Raw genomic sequence first — 8,619 nt, forward strand, 5'->3', positions numbered from 1 at the left:
GCAGGAAGTGCCAGGACATTGAACAGAGCTCTCAAGTGAAGCTATTGTAAAATTTCACTTCCTTCCTCCTTTGGCTTTCCAACTCCCATGCTCTCCCAGAATGAGAGCTCTAGAAGATTTTGACTTCTTCCTTCTCTCTTTACCTTCACCCCTAAATCAAGATTTTGTTTCAGAAAATCTAATACTTTCATCTCTAGACTATTATCAAAAATTCCATTTCAATATAGAGCCACTAACACATGTTACCCATTTCCAGACATTTAGATTAACTCTATATAATAAACTAAGTTTTTTTATCAGCACCTTCTCAATTCTTCTGTTATGAAGTTTTGGTTCTGGTGTTTTGTTTGTTTGTTTAGGTTGGTGTCCTTTCGTCGTTATTCTCCTTGGGAAGCATACCTAATGGTATATTTGGACCTCTAAACATTCATAAATATCCTGCTTTCACCCTCACTGGCAAGTGATATATTGGTTGGGTTCAGTCTTTTCTCACAGGACTAAGAGATGTTATTTTACCATTTTTCTAGCTTCAAACGTTGTAAATGAGAAGTCCGATGTTACTATGATTCCTTTTTGTTTATGAATAACTTGCCATCTGCAAGATTTTTCTCTTTTTCTTGAACTTCAAAATACTAGGATAAGCATGTATCTGTTTTTTTTTTTTTTTGAGACAGAGTCTTGCTCTATCACCGAGGCTGGAGTGCAGTGGCATGATCTTGCCTCACTGCAACCTCAGACTCCTGGGTTCAAGTGATTCTCATGTCTCAGCTTCCTGAGTAGCTAGGATTACAGATGAGCACCACCATGCCTGGCTAATTTTTTCATAGTTTTAGTAGAGATGTAGTTTCACCATGTTGGCCAGGCTGGTCTCAAACTCCTGGCCTCAAGTGATCCACTTACCCCAAACTCCCAAAGTGCTGGGATTACAGGTGTGAGCCATTGTGCCTGGCCTGCTTTGTTCTTTTATATTAAATTTCTTTTTGATATTCCAGGCATTAATTTGTCTGTCAACAGTGATCACCCATTCTTCAAACTTATCTGAATGTGGTTACACTGAGATATTACATTTTCTTTGGTTAGACTCAACTCTACCTAAGTGTTATTATTATTATTATTATTATTATTTGTTCCAATGGCCATTGGTTTCTTTCTAGATAGTATTTCACTACACGTGGGCTTTGTATATTCTTACCAATTTTTTGGCTCTGGCTGCTGGGCCTTCTCAGACTGATCGTTATTTCTCTTTGCTGGATCACTGGAGCTCACATCTAGTGGATAAACTACCCTCCGTGTCAACTGTCCCATAAGAGGTAAAAGTTGTCATGTTCTCTCCTCTTATTTTCTGAGGAGTTAGAACAAGGTTGGCCCTACTTTCCAACCTATGCTTCTGAAAAAAGTCTCCCAGTTCTCCGGGTTTCTCATACTCTTCTGTGTTTATCTTCATTGGGCCTGAATTCCCTGGTTCTCCTCTTTCTTGGCTTTTGGGGGCCAAGGAGTCCAGGTATACAGCCAGTGTCTAGTTTTCTTCAAGGGCCCAAGCTGTTATCAGCCACGTTCTTTCCAGAGTATTCTGCTTTACCATCCTTGGCCGTTAGATTAGTTATTTATTGCTGCATTATGCGATTACCACAAATTTAACAGCTTAAAACAACATGCATTTATTTTCTCATAGTTTCTGTTGGGCAGAAATCCAACAGGGTTCTTTGCAAGATTATAATTAAGGTGTCCACCAAGTGTGGGTTTTCATCTGGGTTCAACTGCGATAAGATCTTCCAAGCCCCCTCATTTGTTGGTGGCATTCCATTCCTCACAGGCTGCCAAACTGAGATTCTCAGTTTCTAGCTATATGACTGTCTATCTCTATGGCAGTTTACACATGGTAGGTTGCTTCATTAAAGCCAGTGAGTAAGGGAAAGGGCCTCCTCTCAAGACAGGTATTACAATTTTATGTAACGTGGTCACATACATCCTTCCACCTTTGCCGTAATCTAGAGCTAGAAACAAGTCACAGGTCCTGCCCACATTCAAGGGAAGGAAATCACCCAAAGTCATGAACACTATGCCCAGGAGTCATGGAAGATGCCCTAAAATCTGCCCACCATGGACATCTATCCTGAGAAGGAGAAAAGCCACTCCAGTTTCCTCTGTTTGGACTACCTTGGGTACTGAGAAACCTGTGTCTCCTAGACCCTAGCACCATTTAATTAGAAGAGTTTTGAAGAATGGGGCTGATATGGAGATGAAGAGAACAGCATTCAGGTAGCCATCTTCCCAGAATTCTTAGTCTTATCAATTTTATCCATGAAACATCTATCCTCCCTTCATGCTGCCTCCACTTTAGGGCAATCCATAATCAGATTTGGACTGAGTTACTAAAACAGCCTCTTCACTGATCATCCTCCCTTGGGGCCTAACATAATCCAATCAATCCCCAACACTGTTGGAGCAACTTTTCTAAAATATAAAATTAATTTTGTCTCTTCCTTATTTAAAATCCTTAGGTGGCTTCTGATTACTTTTTAGACTGAATCCCAATTCCTTAACACTGCTCACAAAGTGGCGCGTGATTTATTCTTTCCAATGTAGTCTCTTCTCTCAACCTATCTGACCCCATCACAGTAAGCTTCCTTCTCTCAATTCTTTGACTTTATCACTACATCATGTCATCACCTCCAGACCTTTGTATATGTAGCTCTCTCTGCAGGAGATACTTTTTCTTTGCCTAGAAACTTTCACTGATCTTTCATGTCAAATTAAACATGAATGCTTGGAGGAAACCTTTCCTGACCCAGCAAGTCCAATGGAGGTGCTCCTTCTTATGTGCCCCTTTTACCTCTCATACTTCTCTTGTCATACAGCTAAGTTGGCAGGTGATAGGGGAATTTTCTACAATGAATTAACATTTGTAATGATATGGTAGTCTCTCCCACCAGACTGTAAGTTCTATGAGAGAAGGGTCTAGTTTTATTTCTTTATCAACTAGGGCATTTTGGTTGCAAGCAACAAACATACTCAGTAGGCTAAGTTAACCAAAAAAAAGGAAATTATCAAAATAACATGGATTAGCCTACATCAAAGGAAAAACCGAGGAACATGACAGAAAAGATAGATAACCTGATAGCTACAGTAAGCTGGGATGCAGGAATATGAAGACTATACCATAGAGAAGAATCAGTGCTATTTTTTATGCTTGTATCACTCCTTTTAAGAATCAAATTTTCAGGTGAGAGTCCTACTAAACTAGTTTGGGGCATATCTAAGGCCAGTAGATGCCATTCTCTTCAGGTCTGTTTGATAGATAATGTATAGTTGCCCAAACAAAACTGGAATGCTCCTCTCAGCAAAAGGGAACATGGATGATAATGGGCAAAACCAACAGATGTCCACTGAATATAAACATATATATCCACAGCATCATAGATATGCAATAAATATTTGTGGAATGAATGACTGAGCATCTGAAATGTGCTAGAATTGAGTGGAGTTAACCACACAGCAGTTATAAGTCAAACTGTACATATTGTCCTCAATGTCCATTAAAAACAGTAAAATGCTTAAGGGACTAATCTTGAACCACATTGTTTAGTTTCAAATCTTGACATTGGCACTTAATAAGCATGTGGCTTTGGGAAATTACTGACCTTCTCTGTGACTCAGTGTCTTTATCTTCCAAAAGGAGATAACATTGGTACCTTCCTCCTAAGGTTAACATAAAGACTAAATAAATTATTAATATAAGTGGCTTAGAACAGTGCCTGGCACATTGTAAGGGTTAAGTGAGTCTTACCTTTATACATCTGCATGCTTACCTTTGTTCATACATCAACATATGTCTTGTCCAAGAAAAAGAATCCTAGAATTTTTAAACATACCTGAACAGCGATCCACCTAACTATTAGTTAAGATTCTGTACCAAAAGATGACAAACTCAGGAAAGCAGCTTTTTAAGCATTCTGCCTTAATGAGATTTATTTCTGCTTATGCTATTCGTTACAATGTAAAAAAAAATATGTGAAGAGATTATATTGAAGTAGTGAACTGCCATCAATAATGCTTGTACAGTAAAAAACTGTACTCTTAGATGAAATACTGTAATGGTTGGCTTATCACTTAAAAGAGAAATATTGACACCCACTACAGACAAATTTTAAAAGCTTTTACTTCTTTGTCTAAATGGTCAGAATACAGTGGTTTCCTTTATGTGATAAGCCAAGGTTAGATTGCAGTAGAAACTATTACTGGCAAAAAATAATCTCTATGGAATTCACAATTCTCTTTGGCAATATTCTACAAGAGCTAAATAGCATTTTACTGGGAAGCCCTTCTGGCATATGCAAGCATAGGAAATTTTAGTTGTTTGATTCACATCTAATTCCAAAAACAGGAACTTTTTTGTTTTAATTAGTAGCATTAGTAGCATCATTTTTGAATAAATGGTTGTAACTAATATATGAATGTTTATACCAGGGCACATTTTTCAAACACTTTTTGTATTTGCAACAGAAAACTTTCGTCAAACAGAATCTGACTTGGTATCCCCACATATTTAACAGAGAAAAGGAATATTGCCCTGATTGAAGGTGAAGTGCAGGGCCCAGGGGCCCTAGGTCCCCAGGCTCTCCTTTGCACAAATGCTCCCATTTTCACCCCATTGGCAATTGTACAGTACTAAGCAGGCAAGTGTTTGCTCTGTTCAACAAAGGTCTTACCACACAGAACACTGAGTTAGACTCACTGAGCTTCTAGATTAGAAAATTCCTACCTGGAGGGTGACACCACTTCATGAAAGTGGGCAACTCTAAGGCCTGTTTTTCTTATCTGTGAACTGAAAAGAGCATCCCACAAAGTCTGTGACATTGAATTCTTATCTGAAATTTATTTTCAAATATGGTATGAAGTGATGATCTACAACTTTTTGTTTTCTAAATTTTCCCTGCACCATTTAAAAATAATCCATCCCTTTCCCATTGATTTATAAAACTGCCTTCATCATTTTAATTTCCCATAAATCTTTATTTCATTTCTTCTAATTTTTTATATCAATTTTTCATAATAAAGGAAGTTTTCGTGGACATTTTGGAAAAAATACAGAACAGCATGAAAAGAAAATAAAAATCCCTTATAAATATTAAAATTGTGGAGAATTTTCTACCAGTCATACACACACACACACACACACACACACACAGATAGATATAGATATAGATTTAGATATAGATATAGATATAGATATAGATATAGATAAAGGGATGCTGTAATATTCACAAAACAAAACAAAACAAAACAAAACAAAACAAAAAGCCCAAAGGCAGGGTCAAGTAAGTGAAGATGGTTGCTGGACTGGCTTCTAAGAAAGGTGAGTGCTCTGTACTATGAAGCACAGATACAAATTTAGGTACAAAAGACTAGAGATAGAAGCTGGGCCGGTATCAGCTGGGTGCAGTGGCTCACACCTGTAATCCCAGCACTCTGGGAGGCTGAGGCAGGTGGATCACAAGGTCAGGAGATCAAGACTATCCTGGCTAACATGGTGAAACCGCATCTCTACTAAAAATACAAAAATTAGCCGGGCGTGGTTGGCGCGTGCCTGTAATCCCAGCTACTCGGGAGGCTGAGGCAGGAGAATCGCTTGAACCCGGGAGGCAGAGGTTGCAGTGAGCCGAGATTGTGCCACTGCACTCCAGCCTGGGCAACAAAGCGAGACTCTGTCTCAAAACAAAACAAACAAAAAACAAACAAACAAAAAAAATGAATAAAAAAGAAGCTGGGCTGGTATCTTAGGGAAGAGAAGGGAAGCTGCAGTTCTGTAAGGGTGAGAGAACAGGGGAGAACAAATCCGAAACTCCTGTAGCGCTGTGCTCTAAAAGTTCTATGAAGAACCAAAGCATCTAGCAAAACATTTAAAAATTTTTGCCTGAGCTGTGCCCCAACAAGATCTTCAGTAAAACCCCCATTGATCAACTAAGGTTTTTATTTGTGTTCTTTAGGCCATGGTCTTCAACTTGTTTGTTCACATACTCTAACATAAATTCTGAATAACTACTAATTCCTTAAATAAGTTTTGGTTCACATCAGACATTTTTCACTATGTTTAAATCATTTCAAAACATGTGATTTATGGCAAAGGGTATGTATTGACATTTTAAAATAGAACTACTGCGTCATTGTTTATTTATTAGCATCTAAATAGAATAGTAGTTTGATACCTGCCACTAACATCCATTAAAAAACAAATTCATAAAGCTCTTTAATGGTGAAGAGGGTGAAAAAGGACAATCCAAAATATACCTTGGCACATTTTCAGATAGACCTGTGTGAGAAGAATACACACACAGGGAAGGGAAGGTTTAGAAATGAATTCACCTAAGAATATCTGTGAGGGCTAGGCGCAAGTGGCTTGCACTTATAATCCCAGCACTTTGAGAGGCTAAGGCAAGCAGATTACTTGAGGTTGGAAGTTCAAGACCAGTCTGGCTAACATGGTGAAACCCTGTCTCTACTAAAAATACAAAAATGAGCCCGGTGTGATGGCGGCATGCACCTGTAATCCCAGCTACTTGGGAGGCTGAGGCAGGAGAATCGCTTGAACCTGGGAGGCGGAGGTTGAGGTGAGCCGAGATCATACCTCTGCGCTCCAGCCTGGGTGACGGAGTGAGATTCTGCCAAAAAGAAACCCAAACCAAAAGCAAAACAATATCTGCTTTCTTGGAGCAAGTGGCACAAAAGACAGTTAACACCTGGTATATAGATATAAAATCTTTCTTCCTTTTCTTTTTTCCTATGAAAGTGAAAGCACACAGTATGTATATATAGTTTGGAATCCTAGAATTCTCACATGGCATTATTTTAGGTTATTAAGTATTCTTCAAAGATATTTTAATTATTTTATATTATTTATCATAATGACATACTATTACTTATTAAATTATCAGTCTTGAAATGCTGATTCAGCAGTCAGCTGAGGATTTGAGTGAAGTTTATGCTCAGGTTTTGGAGTATTAAATTTCCAGATCTTCTACGGTTCTGAAAATTTATTATTTGCTGCTTCAAGTTGCTAAGGTTGTCATCTCCTGCTACCTGAACCAGGGGAATTGTAGAGCTTCCCCAGGCAAGAAAGCCACAAACTTGGAGTTCTTGCTCAATGCAGTGGCAGTCTCTAGAATAAACATCTCTCAGGTATGAATATTTCTCAAGCTTGCCATTGGATATTTTCTGGTATCTTAAAATGGTTCTTTTTTGTACTTTTGTCCATGTTTTGTCATTGTTATCTATGGAGGAGACTCCTGACATTTTCCTGCCACAACAACGGGGTTCTCCCCAAATGAGTATTATTAGATTATTAAAATTTTTGCTAGTTTGATAAGTAAAGTTTATTGCTCCTTTAATATTATATTTTCAATGACTGGTATGATTAAGCACTTTTTGTGGTTATTGGCTATTTGCATTTCATCATTTGTAAATTACCTACTCATTTCCTTAGTCTGTTTATTTTCTGGAGTCTTAACTTTTTTATGTTGGTTTAGAAACATTTTTATTAACAAAATATTAGCCCTTTGCCCAAATTATTTAAAAATATACTTCTGTGTTAGTGACTTAACACATAAAATATAAATTTTATATGATTACCATGTAAGTTATTTTTTAAAGGAATAACAATAACATCTCTGCACATTTCAGTCTTACCTAGGAGTCCAGTTTATCTTTTCATTTGTTTGAGTTGGTATTTATCATCCCAATAATATTATAAATTTTAATACAGATCTGACTTTTTGCATTTTTAATGTTTTGCTTTACTGATATTGCTAGATATTTCATGACATATTTTTTATTACAAATTCCAACTGGTTATTTTTATTTTATAGAAAATGCATTCCCACCTCACCAATTTCTATCATTTTCCCATTGACCTTTTTTTGTGAATATTACAGCATCCCTTTATATCTATATCTACATATATTTGTAAGTATTATCTCATTTATTTCTCAAAACAACACTATTATATAGATTTTACTATCCCCATTTTTATATAAAGTATTTCAGTCATACAAAAATATATGGACAATAATATAATGAACATCCATGTACATGCCAGCCACTTAAGAAATAGAATATTACACTGTGAATCTCCTTCATATCATTCACCTCACTCCCCACAGTTAACTACTCTTGAATTTTGTTTTAATCATTCCCATGCAAGTTTATGTATTTTATGACATGGGTTTAAAACCACAAAATATATAATATTGTTTTTTCACCTTTAAATGCATATATAAATGATGTAATGTGTATACCGTCTGCATTTTTTATTTACTATTACATTTTCACGTTTATCTATGTTGATACATGTATCACTAGTTAATTCATTTCAGCTGCTTTATAATATTCTTTTGTATAAAGATATTGCATTTTATTTATAGCCTTATGTTTATGAGCTTGAAGGTTACTATAAATCTATACTATTGCAAATATTCATGAACATTTTTGCATTTGTCTCTTTGTGACCAAGTGCTATGGTTTTTCTATCATATAGTACTAGGAGTAGAATTGCTGGGACTTAAAATATGCACATCTTCAACTTTACACATATTGAAACGTTGCTATCCAACAATGACTAATTCA

Source organism: Pongo pygmaeus, chromosome 7, assembly GCF_028885625.2.
Source record: "Pongo pygmaeus isolate AG05252 chromosome 7, NHGRI_mPonPyg2-v2.0_pri, whole genome shotgun sequence".
NCBI classification, from domain to species: domain Eukaryota; kingdom Metazoa; phylum Chordata; class Mammalia; order Primates; family Hominidae; genus Pongo; species Pongo pygmaeus.